General features: G+C 39.1%; 1 protein-coding gene across 2 annotated transcripts in view; it reads left to right on the plus strand.

Moving 5' to 3' along the window:
* PARD3B (par-3 family cell polarity regulator beta) overlaps positions 1 to 25,410 on the plus strand; it is a 1,075,922-nt gene that overhangs the window by 939,659 nt on the left and 110,853 nt on the right. The window lies entirely within an intron of this gene.

Genomic DNA, 25,410 nt, shown 5'->3' on the forward strand with positions numbered 1-25,410 from the left:
TTTTTCTGTGCCAATTAATCTTTTTAAAACCCTTTTAATGGTTACATAAAACATCATTGTATAATATACATTAATTTATGTAACCTTTCCTTAATGGTAGACGTTTAGGGTATTTCAAAGTTTTCACTGTTATAAATTACTCTCTGGCAAGCACCTGTATGCATATATCTTGCTATACAGCTTGGGTTATTTTCTTAAAATTTCTAGAAGGTAAATGATGCATTAAGGGATTGAAACATATTGCCAACAATTTCCCAAAAAAACTGAAGCAAATAATGCTTCCACCAGCAATGTGAGAGAGAACTCACTTCACCCCATCCCTGACCACATTAACTATGATCTTTTCTTCTCCAGTTAATCTTTGCTTATTTCACTGCTGAAAAATAGTACCTTATCATTTTACTTTAAACTTCTTAGCTTACTAGTATGGTTAAACATTTTTATGGAAACTCATGCTTGTTCCAAATAGCATTAGAAGCTTTCATTTTGCCTCAGCCCTGTTCCATTACCAGGAGGAATAGTTATTTGAATCAACTCCTGTTTCCTCCCTCAAAAAATATATTTGAATTTATCAAGACATATTTGGATGCAAGTTTTTATACACGTCTTGACAAAAATGAATGATTACACACCCAGCACTTTTATGAACTGAACTAAGCCACATTTATTTGGATCTTGTGTTAATCGACTCACCCTTACCCCTAACAGAACAGCATCCCTTTAAATAGGCAGTATTAGAAAAATAAGACGCTCATAATAGATAATGAAAGAAATGCCACATCAGGGTCTGGACATTGCTATGACAACCCAGGCTCCATCTATCACCGCTCCCATCAGCATGGGTTGCAAAGGAAACCCCTTTGTGATGTTTAATCTGAGAATTTTAATATTAAATATGTATTTGACATTGAAAGCTCCCACCTTATTTGCTATTGTCAGGCTTCCTTGATAGACAGCTAAGTCAGACTCTTTTTATAGTCCATTTCTGAGATGAAACTATAAATTTTGAAGCTGGGCTTCATCATTGCAGAGAGAAAAGCTTTTCCAGCCTATTGTTGAAATATCACATTTTGTAGGATTTATGAGGTCCAGACTCAGGAAGATCATTTGCTAAGCACTTAAGACTGGTTTTGCGGTCCTTTTGCTTTTCTTTTCCCCTGCAAACATATATGGGGGGGGGGGGTCCGTTAGAAAAGAGAAATTATAAAGAACTTACTTGATTTGCTACAAATCTCAGCCTAAGAAAGAAAAAATCCTGAACATTTACTCTGAGAAGCCTCAACCACCCAACGCTGCTCCTTGGTGATAGGCATACTATTTGCTTCTGCAAATGAAGTGGCATCGTATTTGTTTTGATATTAAATGAATGCCTCTGATTCAGAGTCGCATTTTGAATTTATGTGTGTAATACGAATCCTCTCCAATATGCCTCCAGGATTTGTTTTGCGATTCCATGATGTAGTGAGCTCTCTGACTTGGTCATATTCTATTTAGCTTGTTTTATTGCTGCTAATTTTACACAGGAAAATAGATTCTCTGAAACTTGTGATCACAGTGGCTGTCATATGGTCTAAATGGAAGAAAACCACCAGAGAGTGTCAGCTTTATTAAGCGCTCCAGAAGTACAAAATTAATGCAGTTCTTTGTCTTTGAAAGGTTCAGTGTCCACACGCTGGATTTATCCTAATGGGCAAGCGGTAGAAGGAACAATCGTCAATTAGCTATCTCTTTAGCCAGACTACACATTGTTGGAACACATGTGGGGTGAGCCACCAGTGCACCTAGGCACACCTCCAATTTGTTCGTTTTGACTGCAAATGACTTAATTTAACATTTTTCTAACTAATGCATTAGGTAGAATGGCAAAGTTTCCTTTTTTTATTATTTTTTTTCCTTGAAGGAAATCACCAGTGAAAACCCATGTTAAGTAGGCTTCTCACTCCATTTGTTTTCAATCACTGCCCTTAATGCATGAATTTCTGAGTAGCCTGTAACTCTTCCAAGCACTGAACTACAGCAGCGCACGCGCTACGGCAGGTTCTGATGCCACAGCTCCTGGACCCCTGTCTGGTTAGAAAATGCTTTATATGCACAGCATGATTATTCCTGTGCTGAATCATCTGCCTCTGGTCTCTCTCTTTCCTTTGTGATGAATGAATTTGGCATTATCATTAGAGTTATAGTATACAAAAGACATTGAAAGTAAAGTTTTGATTTTGGGTCCCCCATGAATCATTTTTTATCTCCTTATAAAGACTTAGGGATCATGTATTAGGAGCAAACTCATTAAACTCATTAGCTGACAAGTCCATCTTTTAATCATGCCCTTTGACTCATGGTATTTTGTGGTTACAGCATCAGTAGGGTTTTTCCCTCAAAAATATTAACTTTTTGCCTGTGTATTCCAATGATGTAATGAAAACACCTGTTGCTTGACCATGCCAATCGTGTTTCCACACTTCTTTTTATTTGTGGCAGATTCCAAGTTGGTTATGTGAAGATGGACTTCAAACAAAATCCATTAACTATACATCTGGCCTTCTGTTCATCAGGTTGCAGGGTTTCGAGACTTACCCTGAGGCCCCTGATTCAGGATTTGGTCCTGTATTCTGCAAACATTTGCTTTTGCACTTTAACTGCATTCCCCCTTTTATACAACAAGGAACATGCTTCAGGTTATTACGTAATTAGTTATCTAAAATATTTTATGAGCGGATAAGCACACCAACGCTGAGTCTGGCTTGTATATTTTTACAGCAACTCCGTGAATGTTCTCTTTGGTACAGAGTAGAGGATGTGTGTGGAAACATTACTCCTGAATTTTTTATAGGTTTGCTCCCTTTGCCGTTGGAGCTGCTGTTTTCCAGAAAATTTGAGGCATACCTCAACTGTGTGAATCCTCTTTTAATGTTTAGTTGCCCTGAAGTGTGCGGTATGTCCAAACATCTCGAATGGAGGAACTGGAGGCATTGGTTTTAACAAAAGCCATAAAATGGCCACAGCTGAACAGCATTCTAGAGATAAACTGGCATCTTTCCTTGTTTTCTGAGTCTTGCTCAGTAAAACCACCTTTGAAAGCACAAGATTTTACTCTCTTTCTTGCTCTGTGGCTAGGGAGATCAGAGGAAGTAATTTAATTTTTATGGTCCCTAAAATGTCAGTATAGAGTTCTACAGTATGGGAAACAATGTCCACCTCATCACCCTGAGTTACCATTGATGAATTATGAGTGTGTTTGCAAGGAGGTGAGTGTTCATCCAACAGATGGAAAGGGAAATTATATGCATGAGAAAAGCTCTTTTGGTTTCTTTGAGGGAAATTTCATAATCGTCTTCTTGAATCCTTCCACAAAGGACGCCGCTCTATATGCAGTACACACTCAGTAAATTCCTTTTGTCCACCGACGACTAGTCTTCATACCATAAGTATCCCAACCCGGGGCTAGGCTTTGAGGGAAATTTAAAGCAAGGAAAGGTTTCATTTGGGGAAGCCCCACTCCACCACACCCAACCTTCCACAAGGTCACAAAGCCCTCAGGTTCTACAACTTTTTTTCCTGGTATCAAAACTTGTTCATAAAGAATTAGCTTACATACCAATGAATGTCCTACAGAGACAGACATCCAGCACCATCTGTATTTTGAAGGAGATCAAAGCCTTAGAGTAAAACTAAAGTTGAGTTTCTGACATCAGCCTGGAGGCAATAGGTAGGCACTAGGGCTTCAGAACAATCTACCTTTATAGTTTTTTTTCTCCTAGTCCCTAAGTGTCTTTACTAGGTTCAACCAGTTTTTCCTGAAAATGTTTTTTTTATTGACTGATTTTTGAGAGATGAGGGGGGGAAGGGGGGACAGAGAGAGAGAGAAGCATTCATTTTGTTGTACCACTTAGTTATTCATTCATTGATCGCTTCCCATATGTGCCCTGATGGGGGGATCGAACCCACTATTTTGGTGTTTCAGGACAACTCTCTAACCAACTGAGCTAACTGGCCAAGGCCTTTCCTGAAAATAGTAATGGGAACATTTCAGAAAAGGGGTTGTTGGATTCTAAATTAACCTAGAGCAGTCATTGTCAACCTTTTTCATCTCATACACTAATTACTAAAATTATGCAGCACGGCAAACAATATATTTTTTGTTGATGTGACCAAAATCTAGGTATAATTTTGATTCATTCACACTGGATGGCTATTGTTGTATTGGCTAGTGTCACTTTTTTATTTGGCAATCTAAAGTAAACAAGGTCAGTGACCCTGACACAAGGGTCAGGTATTGCATGGTTTAAAAATTCTTATACCACACCAGTGTGCCACAGCACACCGGTTGAAAATAGCTGACTTAGAGCATTGGGTTGAGTGGGTTTTCATGGTTTTCGAAGACTTCTGCTGGACTGACTTCATAGGCAGTGAGTGGATTCCATTTCTAACCTCAGAGTCTATTCTCTTCCACCCAGAGCTGGAGTTAACAACAAGGGGAATGCTTTTGATTTTACCGGATATGGAATGTAATATTTCCATTTGGCAATTCTCCTTTTAGCCCTGCTTAAGATTTCAGCTACCTCGGCAGAGTGCTAGAAAGTGATATGCTTATTGGAAAACTTTATTAATCAGACTAGAGTGCTATTTGGCAGTTAGATTCTAATGAGGATGAGGAGCTAAATTTAATTCAAAGCTAAAGGTCAGCAAATGGTGCCAGCCTACCTTCTCTAAAGCATTAGCTCAGTTTCCGGACAGTTTCACCTGGAAGTATGCATGCTATATTTAGTATGAAATGGCATAGAAAGGATTCTAGTAACACCATTTCAGCACACACCTATTTCATGAACATTAACAAGCCAAGTGCATTGCTGTTTGGCTACACAATTCTAACGGGCGTGGATGGCACCAAGATGTTACAGCAGTTGCTGGCTGAAAACAGAAGCTCATGAAATGGTGATGCAATGGAGAGAATGTCAAAAACCTATGGAAATGTCTTTAAATAGTGAGCTATCAGCCCTGGCTGGATAGCTTAGTTAGTTAGAGTGTTTTTTCCCATTATGCAAAGGTCAGGGCACATACAGGAACAGATCGATATTTCTGTCTCTCTCTTACTTCCTTCTTCTCTCTAAAATTAATAAATAAAATTTAAAATATAGTGAGCTATCTATGAAATACCTAGGAATGGCAAAGTAGCTTGCACAACACCATCAGACATATACCTGTAGTGTTCAGCTTATGAACTTGGAGGAGAAGAAATAGAAAAACAAAAGCATTGTCCAGGTGGTGGCAGCTGAAGGTGTTGCGGGTGGCTTGGCCCTCCACCCTCTCCCATCACCCCCTCCATGCACATACGCTTCCTTGCCCTTTCCAGACACCATTGTCTCCTCCCTTTTCCGTGCCACTTCTCATTGCACAGTTTCTTAAGTCACTCTTTTTAAAAGATTTTATTTATACATTTTAGAGAGGAGAGAGAGAGAGAGAGAGAAAGGGAAGAGGGAGGAACAGGAAGGATCAGGTCCTGTATGTACCTTGACCAGGGAAGCCAGGGTTTTGAACTGACGACCTCAGCGTTCCAGGTTGGTGCTTTATCCACTGTGCCACCACAGATCAGGCTTACATCACTTTCTTGTTTCCAGCTCCCACCAAAATGTGTTTATGGACTACATCCTAGGTGAGGGCACTGTTCCGAGGACTACAGAAGACACCAGAATGATTAAACTCCTGATACTGCTTAGTCACTAGTGCTTGGGCTGTCCAAGGAACCAGGGGAAAGCAAACAAAAAGCTGCCAAGCACAGTAGAGAATGGTCATGGATTTGGCAGAGAGAGAAGCCGGGGCCAATGTGGTGAACAGAGACCACGTGGACCGTGGGGAGTGCTTTGAGAATTTACTTACATGTAAGGACAAGGCAGTGCATGTTTTTAAAGTAGAGATTGAAATCACTTTAAATTATATTGTTTAAAAAATAAGATAAAAGCATTATAGGTAGAAGAGGTAGTGCGGACAAGGACTGGGGGTAGGGCAGTGAGTGAAAGCTGAGGGTAAGTTAGAGAATAATTAAAGTGTCACTGAGACTACACTCCAAGTGGGTCAGGAGGTGGAGGCAAGGGAAATGGAGCAGAGAGGTTTTTAGAGCAAAAGAATTATGTGAGCAGAGCATTCGCCAATCTGGTGAAAGACTGGTTACCAAACCGTTGTTATGATCCATGCGATGAGTGTGTGAACTAGGCTCTTGGAAGAAGGAATACATGGGAGGGCACATTGCTAGAGGCGATTGATTACAACCAGCTGAATGGAGGCTCCATGGGAGAAAAGAAATCAACTATAACATAAAATAAGATAATATTGACAATAGTAGCAGCTTGTTTATTGGATCTTATTATGTCCCAGCCACTATTCTAACTGCTTTAAATGTAATAGCTTGTTTAATCCTCAAAACAACCCTCTGAGGTCCTACCGAAACCAGAAAAATGACCCGCAGGTCCAGCTGCCTGTCACAATAAACAGTCAATAACTGTGGGACTGGTGCTCGTGCACAGGAAGGAGGTTTATTCAAGTGCCATCCACCTGAGAAGATGGGAGGACTCCTGTCCTCAAAAACCCATCTCACTTTGTTAGTGCTGGCAAGTTTTCATAAGGAGGTAGAACGAGGGGAAATAAACAAAACTAGAACAAAGGAGTCAAAAGGAGGGGGTTGAGAGTTCTTTGCTGGGGTCGGGGGCTGTGCAGCTCACCCAGTGTGTTCAGGTAACTGATTGAAGGTCAGCACATCTCTTGGAGCTGCACATCTGAAGGTCAGAGTTTGTTTCCTTGGTTATTACAAGAACTGAAGCTAGTAAGTAACTTATAAATTAGGGGTTTTGTTTCATGTAAGAAGTGCCCACAGATTCCCACAGTCAGGGTGTCCTCTTGGCCTTGAGCAAGAATCAGAACTGCAAGTCTCAGCGTGGTGGGCACAGTTGAAGGAAGGAGGCCGAGTTGCCCATAGCTCCCACATGTGCTTGTTCTCCTTGTTTGGATGTTAACCCTTTATGTGCATCAGCTGGAGGGGAGCAGGCCATTTAACTGTAAGGAGAGCTTGAGAGGTGACAGTACAGTATTGTTTATACTTTTGATTTGTTACAGAATACATAACTGTGATCACTAAACTAGACATATTGAATCATGGTTATAAGAGCAACAAACTGGATTTAACATTTTACATAAATTCTTTTATACCTTACTTTGTTAGTACATTTTTATTTAGTTCTATTTTATGGCTAGTCAGATGAGTATTAGTAAATCAGTATTTTAGCATATTTATTCTCAGGAACAATTCCCTACCATCAGTTCTGGCTCTATTTCTATGGGGCTATTGATGTTTTCCAAGTCTTCTAGGGGAGCGGAAAGCTTGGTCCTGCTGGAATGCAAAATCTTGTGAGTCAAAGTGGCTTATATTTTTACAGGTGTACATCAGACAGAAATACATTTACCTATATTAGAAAAGCAGGCTATAAAGAGCTTTAGGCAAATCAAGATAAGTAAAATTAAAACAGGAGAGTTAGTCCCAATTAAAATTTTTATTAAGTATGGACTGGTATTCTTGTGATATTTATGAGAATAAACTTGTAAAACAGTCTCCAGCCCCTGTGCCTTCCAGATTTTTAGTGAAACCTTATCTTCTGGTTAAAATGGACTTATCATTTCTTTTGCTGAAGGGAAAGCAAGCAGTGGCAATCTGAAAGCTCCTTCTTATCTGCAGTTTAAGTGTCGTTAGTGATGCCATCAGGTGCTCTGGTAACTTCAGTAGGTTTGCAGAGCCCTCATCATTGAGATCATTCACGCTGTTTTGACAATTTTTCAAATTTATGTCATGTCCTTCAGCTGTAAAGGACATGACATAAATGTCATATCCTTTTTTTCCGAGTTTGTAATTGCAAAACTCAGAAAAAACTTTTACTTTTCAATAATTTTAACTCAAAGGGTGGAAGAAAAAGAAATAATTAGTTCAGAGTGTTATAGCCAAAATGTTCAAGAAAATTAGAAAAATTCAGGATCCAGTCTAGAAACCAGTATTTATAACTGTGTGTTATATATTCTATTGAAACGTAACCTTTCCTTTAAAATTACCCTCATCTATGTCAAAGTTAGTCAAATCAAGACACTCTATTGCACCAAGTCCAGTTTCAGTTGGGCCTGAATATTTGCATAAACACAACAAGAATAACAGTTGATCATATAGGCACATATTTTCTGTTAATGACTTTAAAAGACATTAACTAAACTTAAACTAGTATTAATAGCAAGTGCTTTCCTATACCACCTGATCCTAAAAAACTATTTGGAATAAGTTTATGTTTACACACACACACACACACACACACACACACACACACACTATATTATTAATATTTATATTTGTATAGAAGGCAACAGTTTTCCTTTGTACTTGACAACTTTTCAAAGAAGCCAGAAAGGAGGGTGGGGAGATACTGGGCATGGGCACCTTGGAGCCACTGGAGTTTCTAAAGTGGCACTTTTTCCTTCACATTGAGGTCAGACTAATTGCCCCTGCCGCTCCCTCAGCCTGAGCAGGGTTTGGAGTGGTATTCATTCCTCTGTTATTGCCAGGACTGCAGCAGCTCAGGTCCTTCAGGAGAAGAATTTAAGGTGTTTTAAAGATTCATTTTATCTTTCTTTCTTCCTGTTTGGAAGGGGAATGAGATCTGTTCCCCTCTTTAAACCATTAATTTATTTTCTTTCTGAATAGAATTCTCACTATGTAACAACATTAAAGCTGGTGCCTAAAACAGTTTTGATTAGTCATTGACTTACAGCTGTAAGTTGACCAGTCAGATAGAATATGGCCTAATGGTGGAACTGAGACCAAGCTGCCCATTTTAAAACATAAACAAAATTCAAAGTGAAGACAAAGGTCAAACAAACAAGTATTTACAAACCAAATCCTCTGTAAGAAGGGACTGAGACACTAGTCTTAGAATCTCATTTCACACAAACTGTTACCATGGATGACCTTTACAAGGTCCAGATGGCACAATCCCAAACGGCAGAGACAGAGCCTCCCCAATGTACATAGAATAGCAAGAATTTCAGACAGACAGACAAATGAGAGCTCTCTCAAACTGAAGCCAACTCCTGTTTCACAAACCTGAGTACAATTTCAAATACAGGAGACACAGGCATGACATATAAATAAAATCTAATCAAGCCTAATTAGCAGAGTTGCTACTCAGCTCCCAACACTGTAGAGAATGAACACAGAGCCCAACAATTAGCATGGCAAGACCTCACAGAATATAAAAACAAAGAAACAAGGTCAGGACCCAAAATTCTATTCTATTTAAATTTAAATGAGCACTCTTGAAATATCCCAATTTCAAAGCAACAATGTCCAGAGTATCTAAATACAAGAATAAAACTATTCTATAGATTTTATACAATCAGAGTGGCATACCTTATAGAGCATATACAACCAAACCAAACCAAACTATCAGAGAACTCTAACCAAACCCCATTCTTGGGGTGCTGGAACTTTTCTTACATTACAAAGCCTTATCACCCACCCAGTGGCACCAGTTGATTCCTCATGGAATCCCAAATAGTTCAGAAGAACCGCAGTGGTGGGACAGAGGGCTTCTGGTTGTGCACATCAGAGACTTCCACCCAGCGGAGTCTGTAGACTCCCCACAGTGAGTAGAGACAGACAAGCAGACAACCGACTCCTCCTGTGGGAATACTGTACAGACAGACAAACAACCGACCGACTCCTTCTGCAGAGGTACTGGGATTGAAGTCATAGTCTTATCCCCTGCCAAGACAGTACCGCAAATGACTCATAGCCGAGTCGCAAATGGCTAAAAAATCCCAAACAGCAGACCTAGAAGACTCCTGGTATATACACCAGTTTGACTCACCCAGAGGCCCATTTACTTTTACCTGGTGTAGCAGGCAACCAGTGCTGAGAGAGTGGAGGACAGCCCCTTAATACAGTCCCTCAGCCCCTGCAAGACTCCCAAAGTCTCTCACAGGGTCTGTCAACCACAGGCAGCTGGGGAACACGCTGGGAAGCCCAGGAATTTGAGAGGGGTGATCCCTCTTGCACCTGCCTGGCTCTCTAAAACTGACCGGGAAAATGACCTGTAGGTCCAGATGCCTGCCACATCGGACACTCTGTAGTTGTGGGGCCTGTGCTGGTGCAAAGGAAAGAGGTTTATTCAAGTGTTGGCTACCTGAGAATATGGGGGACTCCTGTCCTCAAAAACCCATCTTTCTCTTTTGGTGCAGGCCAGGGCTTTTGTAAGGAGGTAGAAGGAGGGGGGGATAAACAAAAATAGAACGAAGAGAACAAAAAGATGGGGTTGAGAGTTCTTTGCTGGGGTCGGGGGCTAGTACAAGCCAACCCAGTATATGCAGATAACTGATTAAAGGTCAGCACATCTCTTGGAGCTCACACAGATGAAGGTCGGGTTTGTTTCCTAGTTCGTTAGAGGAACAGGAGCTAGCAAGTAACTTATAAATTGGAGTTGTGGTTTTCAACCCTTTTTAAACTTGAGGACCGGTGAAAATAAAAGAATTACTTTAGGGATCGCTAGGACAGAAAGCACCCTGAGTATAAGGGAATTTGACTAAGAACATTGGTCCATAATCTTCATACAACAGCAGGGTGGTTAATTCTTTCATCTCTCAGCACAAAATTTCTGGAGGACCAGTCTGCGGACCAGTAGGTGAAAAACACTAAGTTAGGTTTTTTGTTTCATTTAACAAGTGTCCACAGTTTCCCAGAGTCAGGCTGTCTTCTTGGCCTTGGGCGAGATTCGGAACTACAAGTCTCAGCATGGCGGGAGTGGTACAAGGATGCAGAGGCCAGAGTGCATGTAGCTCTTGCTTCTGCTTCTTCTTCTGGTTTGGATATTAACCCTTGATGTGCGTCAGCCAGAGGGGAACAGGCCTTATAACTGTAATGAAAACCAGTTGAGAGGTGAAAGTACAAGATGGATTATATACTTTTAATTTGTTACAGAATACATAACGGTGATCACTGAACTAGACATGTTGAATCATGGTTATAGGAGCAACAAACTGGATTTAACATTTTACAGAAATTCTTTTATAGCTTACTACATTTTTAGTACATTTTATTTTAGTTCTACATTTATTTTAGTTAGTACATTTTTATTTAGTTCTAGTTGACGGCCAGTCAGACTAATATTAGTAAATCAGTAGTATAGCATATTTTTTCCCAGTTACGTTAGTATATTACCCCCATTTTGTAGATAGAGAAGTTACATACCTTCCCCAAAGCAGGGAAAAGGAACATGGCTGAACCACGGTTTGACCCCAGGCGGTCTAGCCCCAGAGTTTGTGCTCTGAATGCCAATTTTTGTCTCAAGCCTTGATGAGAATAGAGAAGTAATTAAGAAGGAAGATTGGGATGGGCGGTAAATTTTAGCAGAGAGGGAAGGAGATTGTTTCTGAACAAGTCAAGTGCGGTGTTGGTAGATTTCAGATGCAAACAAGGAGCAAAGACAGGGCATAGTCATTGGAGTGCCCTTGGGGTGTCTGTTACAGGTAGAGTCGGATGTTTTCATGGAGGCAGGCTGTGCCGAGGACTTGCCCCCATGAGACATTCCAGTGGTCATCTATTGAATGGTTGAGTGAATAAATAAGTGAACATGAGAAGGGATATGATCATCAAAGCCCTAGGAGTAAACAGCATCCCAGGGCTGAACGTACAGATCTGAAGCAGTGAGAGGATCCTGGAGAAGACACCTCTTTAGAGGAACGTGGAAGGGACACTGAGGGAAACAGACTGTGGATGTTGAAGAAGTGAAAAGGAAACCAAGGAGAAAGACTTGCAATGAAGTGGCTGTCAATGTCCAGTCCTGCAGAGAGGTGAGGGTTCAGGTGATCTCAAGAGAGCAGTCTCAGCGTGGTAAAGGTGCAAGCCAGATTGCCATCAGCCCAAAGGAGTGCATGGTGGGTGACAAAAGGAGCAACAGGAGATTCCTTTTAAAAGTTAGTAAAAATGTGGAAAGAGAAAGACAAGAGCCAACAGCTTAACCTTAACCGAATAGTAAGGACTGCTAGACAGTAAGAGTTCACAGAGGCCCTTCTATTGCTGCTGAGAAAAGACAATGAGGTACAGTCTTCTAGGCCTCCACAGGGATGTGGGAGTCTGGACCTGTACTGACACAGGCAGTGTGTCATAACCGCAGGGTTATATCAAGCCTTGGGCACCACTTGAGTCAGGGATATGTCCTGGCAGAAACTCCGCCAAGGTGAGTCCATTGCATAATAGTTATTTGGATTAATTTGGTGACACCCTCATTTAGAGGATGAAACTTCCATCATCAGGCTGCTGATTTTAGGGAAGCAAGACTTATTTCTCCAATAATAAGAATCTGTAGCACTCAGCAGCTGTTAAAAAAAAAAGAAGAAGAAGGCTACCTCCACCCGCTTCTTCAGAATTCTCTGGACTTACATCTGTCTTCCCAGCTGTGAGCTGCTGAATTCCAGGGTGCAAAACCAAGGGAGATGAATGGGAGGGGCATACAAATAATGATTACATGCTGCTTAAATATAAATCTTGGCTTATTGTGTGTTCATGGGCACATGCCTTCAAATTCAAGTAGGCGCCTCTGCCTCTCTCTCTCTCCCTTTCAATATCTGTCTGTAAACCTTGATGTTATTAAGCATATGTTTTAATAAATATTTTGTTTGCTGTATGCCCATTAATATTCATAGGGAATGGAGCACTTTGGGTTTTGTGATTTCTAATAAACATTGATGGTGTTACTAGTTTGTACTGAGCATTCAGTATGCTCCATCAAAATGGCAGCTCTAATTAGGTTCCTTGAATTAGCTAATGGATTTTGAGAAAGATCGCTTAGAAAGCTCTTACAGCTGTCCAAGATATCCCTGCCAGGGCAGAAAGACAAAAGGCCCCTGGAAGCTACCGACTTCAGAGCTTTAGAAATGCAGCTGACAGTTAAAAAGATAAATTACATTCATATTTTTCTAGTGAAAGTCCTAATACTGAATTAATGTTATTCCTGTAGTGAGCATCCATTAAGAAGCTCATTTTATTATAAGGATGCATTTTGACCATTAGCTCTTTTCTTTGGCTCCTCCTCCCTCACCACTCTTCTCTTTCTCCCTCCAATTCCCCAGATATTTTGGATACAGTATTAAAATGCTTCTTTAAAGAAGAAGAAATAACCCCCCCGCCGCCGCCCTTTTGGAGTAGGTTATAAATTTAGAAACTTTCTTAGATATACAGTAAGCATTCCGTTAAAAAATGTAAAGGTAATATATAATGAAAAAATGTAGTGATTCAATGTAAGCTATGTGGCTTACATTTTATATGGAACTTGGGAAGGGAAAAGGCTTCTAGCTAGTGAGCTTGTTTACACTCGGGTAAGAGATGACGTTGTGGAATAGACACTGTCTGGAAGAAGACGCCATGCCTCCTCCTTTCATCTTCCTGTGGAATGTACAGTGTAATGGAATGCCTTTCCACATGGTCTTCCCCTTTCCATCCTACGGGCGGATTTCTGCAACAAACGATGAACTGTTGACATCTGGATGACTATACTTAATATATCTGCAAATGGAAAAAATAATTGTTAGTGGGAAAGGTAGTGATTAAGTTCATGACAAAGCAGAATTCTGGAAACAAATACAGTTACCCACAAGCTCCTTACAGCTGGTGATGTGAGTACTCATTAATTCTTGGTGTGCCACATAACACCTTGCTTTCAGTTTACCGACTTAGAAAATGAACACCTGTTACTTTTTAATCTGAAAGGTTCCCTTTCTCTAGGATCACAGTAACTCCTGTAGGGGAAAAGTTTCCTGGATGGTTAACTCTCAACCATCCAAATTCTGGTTTTTCTTTTTTGAGTCTTTGTAGCTCCTCTCTTTTTCTAAGTCCTGCCTACCAGTTCACCATTTTTTTCTTGCTCATTAGTATCTTAACCAAACAAGGGGCTTGGTAAGGAAAAGAAGGTAAGTCAATTAATTGGGGGGATTGTTCACAGCTCCAGGAAATCACTTGTTGGGAAAGAAACTAAAGTTGTTGGTTTAAATGAGCGTTTTCAAAATCATCTGTACCGTCTATTTTTCATGCTCTTCCAAAGCTCCTGTTTCTACATATAATTGAGAGCTGGCTGAAATACTGTCGCTAACAAAGCTGTTGGAACTAGGGAAGAAACAAGAAAGAAGAATGTTGATGCAATGTATAGATTACACACCAGGCAGCTGCTCTGACTCAGTAGGATGTAAATAAAACAGAAAAGCATGGTTATGTGAAGTGCCAAGAAAAAGATACTCAGTTTTCTCAATTATTCCCCACACGTGACTTTGCCATGACGGATCAAAGGCATAACTGACATCATGTTTATTGAAAAAAACTAGCAACTGTCACACTGCCGAGAGGCTACTGAGCGCTAGAGGAAGGCGCATGTTTTTTATTCATTTCCACTGTGGGTAATTTATAGAGTTCAATTGTCAACCACATAGTGCCTAATTTTCCCTCTTCTTTGATAGTCAACGACTCGTTCCCTTTTCAGAGCACAAAGACAGCTACAAATTGCTCCATGGCAGATACTCAGGCACTACCATTACCTCGCCTGAATGGAGCAGTGGCTATTTATTAATTAAAGTTCTGTGACTACTTTCCCTTAAAGTGCCAGTGAAAATAAAAGTCTTTGTCAGCCCATAATGGGTTGGTTTCATTTGCTTTGTTTTGTTTTTTTAACTTTTTGCCCTCTGATTTGGCAGCCAGTGCCCTGTTCCGAATGGGAAATTTATCACTATATTAACGATGCGTCATGCTTCATCACCAGTTGACGTTACTGGTTAAACAAGAGCTCTGGGTATAGAAAATGTTCCGTCTCCACACTGAAAGTAAAACTCAATGTCCCATCGCCTTGCACTAAAGTGGCCCCCAGGCACAGTGTCCAACAAGTGGGGAAATGGCAATAGAAGGTGACTTTTGCCAATGATAGGGGTCAGCCCTGTCCCTTGCACTCTAGACAGACTCAAGAAATCATTGAATATAAATGCAAGGAAAATGCCACAGAGGTTCACCGCATAGGTTAGGATAGGTGAGGTCAAAGAAAGTAGGGGTCTCCCAGGCTTATCCTGATGTGAAGAAAAACTTTCATGATGGTGCTTCCCACATAATCGTCCCTTTGGGAAAGACTGGCATGCTGAGCTGTTCAAGTCCTACCTTCATTTCCTGGGATTTCTACACCCAACTCCACACTTCCTCCCTGCCTGATCATGCGTCTTTCCACATTGCCACACTTTATAAAGGTGTTCCTTCACCTGCTCATGCCCACTCATCCTCTCCTCATGTTTGGTCTCCTTCTCTCCACGAGGCCTTTCCTGTCCTGGGCTCCCCAAACAGAGCTAATCACCCTCTCCTCTGAGCTACTTACTGCAGGGCTTCATTAGCCTTTGTGATAGTTCCTCATAATAATTGTCACCTCGCCTGGTAATTCTTTATTTATGTCGCCACGACCCTCACAGGACTGTGAAATCTCTGCAGGTCGGGTTCTGGGTCTTTTTTTTTTTTAATATATTTTTTTTAATTTATTGATTTTAGCCAGAGAGGAAAGAGGAGAGAGACAGGAACATCAATCTGCTCCCATAGTGCCCTGACCGGGGATCGAATCCACACCTCTGTGCTTCAGGCCGATGCTCTACCAAACAGAGCTATCCAGCCAGGGCTGGGTTCAGGGTCTTAATTACCTTTTACATCATTAGGGCCAGTGACATGCGATGTTGAAGAAAAGAAAATACATGTACACATACGAAAACTTTCAGAGGATTATTGGAACACTTGTATAAAAGCAGTTGATCTAAGTTTGATGCCAATTTATTAGTTTCTGTCCTACCCTGAAAAGAATGTCGCCATGCTCCTAGATAAGAATTGTAGCCATCTGAACATCTTTTAAAAGCAAATGAAACAAACCATAGGAGAGGATAATATCAGCTGTCTCTGTCCTGTGAATCCTGAGGTCAGAGGGTCAGCATGAGGTTACAGAGGTATCAGAGCTCGCTCTACACCCGGGCAAATGAGAGCTGTGGACTGTTCTTGGATTTGACATCCTTTGGGACCTATGTATATGCTAAGTTTTTATGTGACTCTTTGGAACTGAGAATCTGTTGGAATGCCTATTATAACCTTATTTAAAATGTATTTGTGCATACAGGTATAAAAGGAATGAAAGGAAGTGGGTAATATCAAAACTGTTCTTGTTAAATTCTTGGACTTAATTGCTTTTATGCTAATCATCTCATACTGCACGTAGAATTCTATGCTTATGAGCTAGTCTAATTTAACACCATATAAGTCATAATTAAGATCGGTCCCACAATCATACACCTGTGTGACCCATGCATTCCTTCTGGGTATTTGGACAATTTATTATTATATATCCCTTTAATGAGTGAGTAAGGACTACTTTACATATCTTATGTATTTAGAAGGCTTTTGTCTCCTAACATTTAGTGTTGAGCTCCTTATTACAATGTTTAGATTCTTCCAATTGAAAACTTGTTCTTTTATATATTGTTTTTTCCTTGTCACTTTTGTTATTTTCCCAATCTTCTCCATTGGAAGGGGGGGGGGGGAGAGCCTTGTCATGTGAGTAAGAAATTACTGTTTGGGCTATGTCTGGGAGGCCCAGTGTGTAGAGCGTCATCCCAATATGCTGAGGTCATGGGTTCACTCCCCTGTCAGGGCGCATACAAGAAGCAACCAACAGGTGTATAACTAAATAGAATAATTAAGTGGAACTATGAGTTGATGCTTCTCTCTCTCTCTCTCTCTCTCTCTTTCTCTTACATCAATGGAATTTTTTTAAAAAAAAGAAATTACTGTTTGAATCTACTGACATTTAGTTGCCACAGCATACAATAACTTATCCTGACTGATACAATCCTCTAACTAAAAAAAAAATCCAACATACATGCACTAAGTCACTTAGAATTGCTTACTTTCCCTGAGAAATTTGTACTCAGTTAGGCCTCATCTTCCTACTATCTGAAGGGAAAGGCCTAGGTCTCCAGCTTTGGGAATCAGTAGTGTTGGATGGCATTCGGTGACCCCTTCAGAGAAGGCCAACTTCTATATTCTTTCCTCCGAGGAAGAGGGAGTTTTATTGAAACCTAGGAAATTCCCAAGGTTTTATGGCCTGCAGCCCATAAAGGCTTATTTTTCCCAGAATTGACTCTGAAAGTTTAATTCCCATCTAAATGTCAGATATGTGTTTCTAAAACTCAAGCTGTGTTTGATTTAAGCCTAGAAGATAATAATTTCATCTTGCAAGTCTTGCAGTCGTTGGTGAGAATTTCTTTGACAAGTCTGTGTGTGTGTTTTAATATCATTAATTTGCTCAAGCACTATATACGCAATCAAAGTTTATTTCTCCTTAGATCAGATTTTGTTCAGGTCAAGAATGTGAGTAAGAGTTAAAATAATACAAGTTTGATAGGTTTATCCCATTTACCTTTTTATCAATATTTTGCTAATTTTATTTTGGACCATAAAACTCTTTAAGAAAATTTGTAATGTTTCATACAGAATGATGTATTAAGGTCAGTTTCTGTATTAAAGCCATTACGTGAGGCGAAAATTGGGTATAGTCTAAATAAACCTTGAAACAACACTTAAGGAGAAGGCTGTTTGGGGCACTACCTAAACTCTCTTACTAAATCCGCCCAACACTATGCAACACTGTTTCCTTCAGCATCGCATCAGATGACTAGTCCCTGGTTGAGCACCAGCTGAAGGAATTGGCTTGTATATAAGAGGCCATGCTGTACAAATAATGCATATCTTGAAACACTGGAATTATGTTAGCACAATGTCAAGTTTATGTTATGAGAGGTGGTTAGGAACTGATACCAGCAGAGAGAAGCCAGCTCAGCTCATGTCCAGCAGCACACACTCATTACTTGGAATTCAGTGGGAACATGGTCACAATTTAAATTTCTATATTCCCCCAGGTCCCCATTTTTCTCTAAGCTCAAATATTTGGTTCATCAGTTAAATGCAGTTGGGACGCAGTGTCACTATACTTCAGCCAGGTAAGAACAGCTGTAACTACATGAATTATAATAGAGAGCATGGTTTATCATCTTTAATAAAGGACACAATGGATGCACAGCTCCAAATTGATCCAAATCTGTTTTTCTTTGCATCTATGTCTGCCTCTTTTGCATAGATGAAGAGTAGAAATGAAGAGCTAGTTTTGCAGCCACCCAGTGTGAACTTTTCAACTGCATTTTAAAATCTTTTTCAAGTATCAAAAGTTACCAAATGAAACACTTGATAAATTCTTGCTGTGACCCCCACATACTTTGTATTGTTAATAAAATTGGCAGAGTGTCTCGGGACAGTATATATCATGTGCTTATACATAACTCTGAATGTGTCCAGTATTTGTTTAAATTATGTAAGGTTCAAAAACACTGCACTGTGTTAGAGGAAATACATTAGAATACTCTTCAAAATATGAATAACTCAAATGGGTCTTTTATGACTAATGGCAAAACTGGCTTTTGAAATTTGAACACAGCCAGCAGGTCATTGCACAGTATCAGAATAATGCAATTATGTGTTACAGGCTTATAATGGGGAGTTGAAGCTGTGAATAATAACTTGTATGTTGTTGAATTGTGAAAACACTGCCAGTATCACTCCCAAGAAATTTCTACCTGTGCTAGAAGTGGAGATAGAGAAATTCTTATTAAAGATGATCTGCTTAGAGGTTGGCCTCGCATTGTCTCCAGTGATAAAGAGCTAAGGTAGAGCAATGCCTTTTATCAGAAGGGGAAATGACATTGATCTGGTGAGATTCACAGTCACAATGATCAATCACATGGGAGAAAGTTGTCCTTCACGCATCAATGAGATTGCTTTCAACGATAAATGTTAGCCCCGCCGTTCCTAGTGTGAGTAGAAATGCTTGCCATTATGCAGTCAAAAGTGCCCAGAGAGGGGGCCTTTATTTCCACTAAGGCTTAATTCTTTGGGGATCAAGGTCCAGCCCAAGGTTAAGATTTCCAGGACAAATCTTCAAGCTATAAGAGTCAAAGTTCAGATCACCAAGTTAGGGATGGAAAAACCAAAACAAGGATCTCAAAGAGAGCAGATGCTAAAAGCAAGAAACATGTTGAGAAAGACCAAAGGTCAGACTCAGGTTGCCATGGCAAAGTTGGAGCCCGGGTAAGCCAAGTCATATTGTCAGATTGTTGCTTCTAGGTCAGAATGCCCCAGGCAGCAGGAGGATGGCTGGGGGGGAATTATGTTCAGGATTACAGGCTGAGCTAGTACATCATTGTGCTTTGTGGATTTTCTTCCTCTTTATGACCCAACGTGCATATCAACCTCTCTGCACCAGTTTCTCAGCTTCCCCACAGGATCCTGACATAAGGAGTAAATTTGCTGAACCTTCAGTAATTTATACAAATACATACTTTCCAAGTTACATGTTAGCATAGTATACAGTTTTTTTCTCATACTCTGCCATGAGTTTTCTCTGTGACATTAAATATTCTCTTAAAATGTCTAAGCATTGTTTCTTCACCTCCTGAGAAGTAAAGGTCACAGATAATTGACAAATGTAATCTCTGAAATAAAGGGAGATTCTAGATGTGAACAGTTTCTTTTGTTTGTTAATAATATTTTTCACTTTTTCTCCAAACTCATTACTCTAAATATAGAAATTTTTAGGCAGTCATAGTGAGCAAAGGGTTGTTAAATTAAATTGTTTAGTTAACAAGATAACTTGAATCTGATAGACATTAAATGTCCATATGAGGAAAGGCATATTCTTATTGTTTGGGGAAACATTTGAGCAAAAACAATTGAAATTGGAGCCCCCATCATAAACAGTGATGATGAGTTTGGAAAGAAATTAGAAATAGAACTCCCAAATATTGCCTGTGAGTACTCAGCTGTGCATCCCAAAAGTTTACTGGATTAAGCCATGAAAAATCCTACTTATCAATGCACCTTTGGAAAAACAGGTATTCTTTAAAGAAATTGGGAGCAGGGGGAAGAGCTAGAGAACTTACATAATTATAATATTTGCTAAATATTTACACTGGATAACTTTCAGAGCTTCTCAGGACTAAAATATTATTTGAAAAATTCTATGGAATTAAGCCCCATTAAAAGCCACTGTATATTATTTCATCTCTTTTAGTATGTATGGACACACAATATAAATGTATTTTTATTATGAATGGCAAATCTGTAGAGTATTAATGTAAGTGCTGTTGGGCTCTAGTTTCTGTAAATCTTCAAAAGGCTTTTGAATTAATGATCTTGAATGCATTTATAAGAATCTTTGAAATTTTTTATTTGACAGGCATCTTTATCACTAACAGAAAATAAGTAACAGTCATGTCCATGACTGTCTGTCTTCAGCTGAATATTCTTTTCCAGAAACTAGTTTAGGATTTAAAGTAAAGTAAGATTGCATATAGATTTTGTTATAGTGTAGGTTTTATTTTATTCATATTATCAAGAGTGTGAGTGCCGCAGAATCTCAGGTACTTGGAGAGCTCTGTTCCCCACTTTGAAAACCAAAATGCCCTGTTTTCTAAGGCAGGACTATGGTACTACTAAATCTGAAGTTTAAAACTATGATAATTTTTAGGTCCTTGAATGCAAGAACACAAACAATCCTTCCCATAGACAGGGGATTGGGGAAAACAAGAAAAGAATAGCACGTTGGCCTTCTTAAAAGGATACAAATGTGTTGGTCTTCATGCTAACCCTTTCAAGAGGCTAACCCTTTTTGAGAAAATCTTTAAAATTCTGCCCTTTTATAAGTACAGAAAGATTACACCATATTTATTTAGTTTATTTAATGATAAACATCAAAATAACATTCTATAGTAACTTCATAAAATATTAAAGACTCTATCCAACTCCAAACTTGCAAACACTCCCCAATCTGATTATTGTTGGCATGCACTTATCTAATTTAAGTGGTTTTTTTCAGTGACTTTGTAAGGATTACCACATCCAGGTAGGAATACTCCTGTTATAAAGACTACTCCTTAACACCACATCACCAGTTCGGGACCCCAGACGGGTACCTACCACTGAGGGCTGTGCTCGCCAGAGGCAAAAAGGCAAACGCCTCTCCTTCAGAGGAAGAGCTGCATGTCTGAGGCTATCTGAAAATAACACAGCTCTTTGGAATTAACCAGAGCTGCAATTTAATTGTAGTCAGGGTGCACGTATTTACATATATGCCTGCATAGGCATACACACAAAATCATCCCGAATTAATTCCCAAGTCCAACAGTGGTTCATTGTCAGTGATCAACTTATTCAGTCAGTGGTGAACTTCACCAGGAGCAGTGCTGGCTGCCAGTCAGTCCTGGTCCTGATCCAGAGTTTCTTTCTCTTTCATGTGGGATCTTTGTCTTATGTTGATTCTCTTTTACACTCCATTCAGTTTTATACCAGTTTCCCACATAAGCCTGTTAGAGATGCAATATTAATTATCTGGAAATCTCAGTCTGCCATTGCTCCAGCATCCTTCTTTAATGAATACCAACTTCATCACATGTATTTCTATTACTGCTGCTACTTTTATTTCTGCTTTTATTGCATATATCTGTGCAAATAAAAATATATCAGAAGGCATGGCTGTAAATGTGCTCTGCTAAATTCCCTCTGCCTTGCCACACCGGTGAACTGCTGCTACAAAGTGCCTACTGCATTCTAATGCCTTTCTTGAAAGGCAGAATGAGATAATAGAGAAAACCCTGGCCACGGAGTCACCCAACTCCTGGTCTGCCATTCAACAAATGCGCCACTTAACTTCTCTGAGCCTTGGTGTACTCTTCTGAAAAATGTCAATAACAGTGTCATCGCCAGCAATTTGATTGAGGCTTAAATGAGATGAAGTATGTAAAGCATAAATATTATACTTAAGGCATTATAGAAACTTAACTCTTTGAGTAGTATGAACGTTCATGTACATCCTCATGCCTCCTAACCATACAGAGTACAATTGATTTATTTTAAAATGTGTAAGGCAACATTAAAAAAGGCAAATATATGTTCTTGTTTCCATAAATTGATTATCAAACAAACATGATTTTAAGTTAATAAAACTGTAACTGGAACTAATTTTGTTTTTTGAAAAATAACTCACTCCCAAGGTCAGTGAGTATGAAAAAAAAAACTCACTACTCAAAGGGTTAATAAACACTGGTTTCCTTTTCCCAGTCTTGTGACAATAATGGGATGAGACTAGGGCATGTCCAAATGAACACGCATTTAAAAATGTACTTCAATTGAGTTAATTATAAAGTTGGAAGAATAAGGTTAGATTTTCAAAAGAGCAGAGAATGCCTTACTTTGATATTTATTGCCTATGGGCACATATTACTATAGGCTATGAAGAAAAAGAGATGGTTTCTGAACTCTCCTACATCTTTAAATTCTATCCAGCTCTCAAGTGTTCTAAGAGCCTGTTTAACTATATCTGTCACTAAAGGCATGGCCAGTATAATTTACAAGAAATTACTACAACATAAATCTGTTTTGTTATACTCCTTAAATTCATTTATCATAAAGTTTCAGCACAATGAAAGTATAGGAATGGCATTGATCACCTACATATAGACACAACTGTAATAGGAACTTTTTTTAAAATATAAGAATGGCTAACTTTATCCAGTGAACAACTAATACAGAAAACCTAGTACTTTAATAGCATCTTGGAGAGGGGGTTATTGATATAGTTGCAACTGATTTTATATAGTTGCAAGAGATTTTGTGTTACATCGTAATCTGACATCACCTCTGAAGCTGTTAGGCAAAAGATACCTTAGAATCTCTACTGCTAAGTTCCATAAAGCCAGAAAAATAGAACAGATAATATGTAGAAGAGGAAGAAAAATAGTAGTCCTCAGAAAGTAAGTTCTTAAGGCTAGACTTACCTTTCATGTTGGTCTCTAAGATATATATAAGTTGGAGAGCAGACCCAAGTTGGAAGATGGTATGCCATGATAGACTAGTCATCATCTGTTAGCCAGGAGACTCAGATTCCTCATCTCTTTGGAGCAGAATAATTAAATCTTCTTTTCAATTTTAGTTGATATTTTGAGTTATTTATAGCACCAATTACACAAGAATTAAAAATAAAGTCAAGTGCCAGCTCTTGGGAATTGTTAGTGGTTTTCTGAAGTTCTCAGATGAGAGATTTCTAAGACCATGTCTTGGAACATGAGGAAAGAGTTCTATAACTGATTAGTGACACCTGTTCTGGGCAGAAAGTAGAGTAAATAAGAGTCTGTATCAACATATTTGCTATAAAAGTTTCTATATATTGTAACTATGATGATTATTGCTGCTATTATGACAAAGGTATTTTAATATTCCTTTTCAAATTTCTACATCCTCAACACAAAATGGAAATCAGTTAACTGCTTTGGTTACAACAGCCATGTATATCATTTTTATTGATATGATGGTGAACTTGTGTATATTTATTACCTGCAGAGAAGAGCTAAAAATGAAATCAGAATTTGTTACTCCTAATTTTACTATATAAAACACCCACTTGGAAAAAATATGATATAAGGTACCAGCAGTAGAATGAGGGTTCGAGAGAGAGAAAAAAACAAGAAGAGATCATGTTGAGATGTAGTCCCAGGTTGTGACAAGTTTGCACTGTGTCCCGTATCTTCCTTAAAATGGCCAAACAAGGGAGAATGGACAGCATGTTTTGTACTTAGATGATCCATGACTTTCTAGACATTTTTCCTGTTTCTTTTTTTTTTTCTCTGAGACCAGATTTCTTTTTCAGGTAAATAGTCATGTTCCTGTCAGCCATAGGAGATTTTCTGAATCCTAAACATCTGATTTTTGTATTCTTACCCCAGTTCCTCTATCTGAGAACTGAAATCAGATCAAACCCATATTTTTAAATGTATGTATGTATAGACATATAGAAAAATAGTTTACAATCTGAGTATGATTTTCCCCCACCGCAAATGTAGGAAAGTGGTGGAATTTTTTTTAAAAAAAAAATCAGTGCCTTATCAGTTTTCTTTTTCTTCTTTATTACTGATGACTTCATTCTGCTTGAATTCAATGCTTCAGTTTCTTTGGGTAAACTAATAGATTATGTATGTGATGTTTGCACTGTGTTGATTAAACTCATCTGGTGAGTTTGAGCATGGCTTATGCATTCACGTAACCAGCAGAAGACATTGGATGCAGGCACCACAGTCAGCTCATAGTACTCAAGAGTGAGGGAAGCTTTTCCAAATAGCTTCCCGTTGTTCGGAAAAGTGTACCCAGCCTCTGTCTTTTTCCTCATCTTTTCCAAGTGCTTGAGAAAACCTTCTATTTAAAATAAACAAAAAAAGCATGGTATAGAAACAGAATTATTTTAGAGTTTTAAAATACATATTAAAGAAAAATAAAGGTATGTGATCTGTAAAGGTTTATACTTTCTTAATCAAAGGCATCAACTACTTAGTGTCTGTAGGGCACAAAGAAAGCCCAGAATCCAATACTAACTTTGTAGAGGGGTTGTGAGATATCGACGTGTGGTCCTATTTTTGATTAGCTTACAATCTGGTTTGGGAAGAATGCCTTTCCTCCAAAAGATAAATTTACTCAGCATTTTCTTGTTATAGCTTACAAGTATAATTTTTAAGTGGTTTAACAAAATAGTTGATGACCCCTTTCTATTGTTTTCAGAGATCTTATTTTATAAGGTACCTATTTAAACTTAAAACTCAACTGTAATATTTAGGGATATTTAGGCTTGTAAAGCTCTTCACAGTGCGGCCCCTATATACCTCTCTCAGTCATACCTGTTTCTCTTCCTTTCTCCTTCCCATATATCCTGTATACTAGAGCAGTGAATTCTCACATATTCATGAAACGTGAGTGTAATTACGGTTGATGAATTGTTACTAATCGAGATAAAATATCAGACTTTGTAAATGATATACTTTTGTCTAAATTCAGAATATCCCTAGTCACCAGCACTCACTTCTATTCTAATTTGCTTCCTAAATGAATGACGGGAGAGAGCATATATCACCTGATATGTGTGTAAGGCAGAATAAGTAAAGTTGAGGACAACTGCTTGCCCCAGGTGACTTAATTGGATTCCCCTGAAACAAGATACTTTCTCATTTCTGTCCTTTGCATTGCCCTCTCCTCTACCCATAATTTCCCTCATCTCAGTTATCCAACTGTTGAGTGCCTGTGCATCCTTCAAGACTCAGTCTCGGTTTCACCTCCTTTATGGGGCCGTCCATAATCTTTTTCTGTGGCCTTTCTTTTACCTCGTCAAAGTTTAAGCAATCTATGTTTCCTTAACTGTGCAGATCTCTGTTACAGCACCATTGTTGTCTTCTTTATCCCTA

Source organism: Saccopteryx leptura, chromosome 7, assembly GCF_036850995.1.
Source record: "Saccopteryx leptura isolate mSacLep1 chromosome 7, mSacLep1_pri_phased_curated, whole genome shotgun sequence".
NCBI classification, from domain to species: Eukaryota; Metazoa; Chordata; class Mammalia; order Chiroptera; family Emballonuridae; genus Saccopteryx; species Saccopteryx leptura.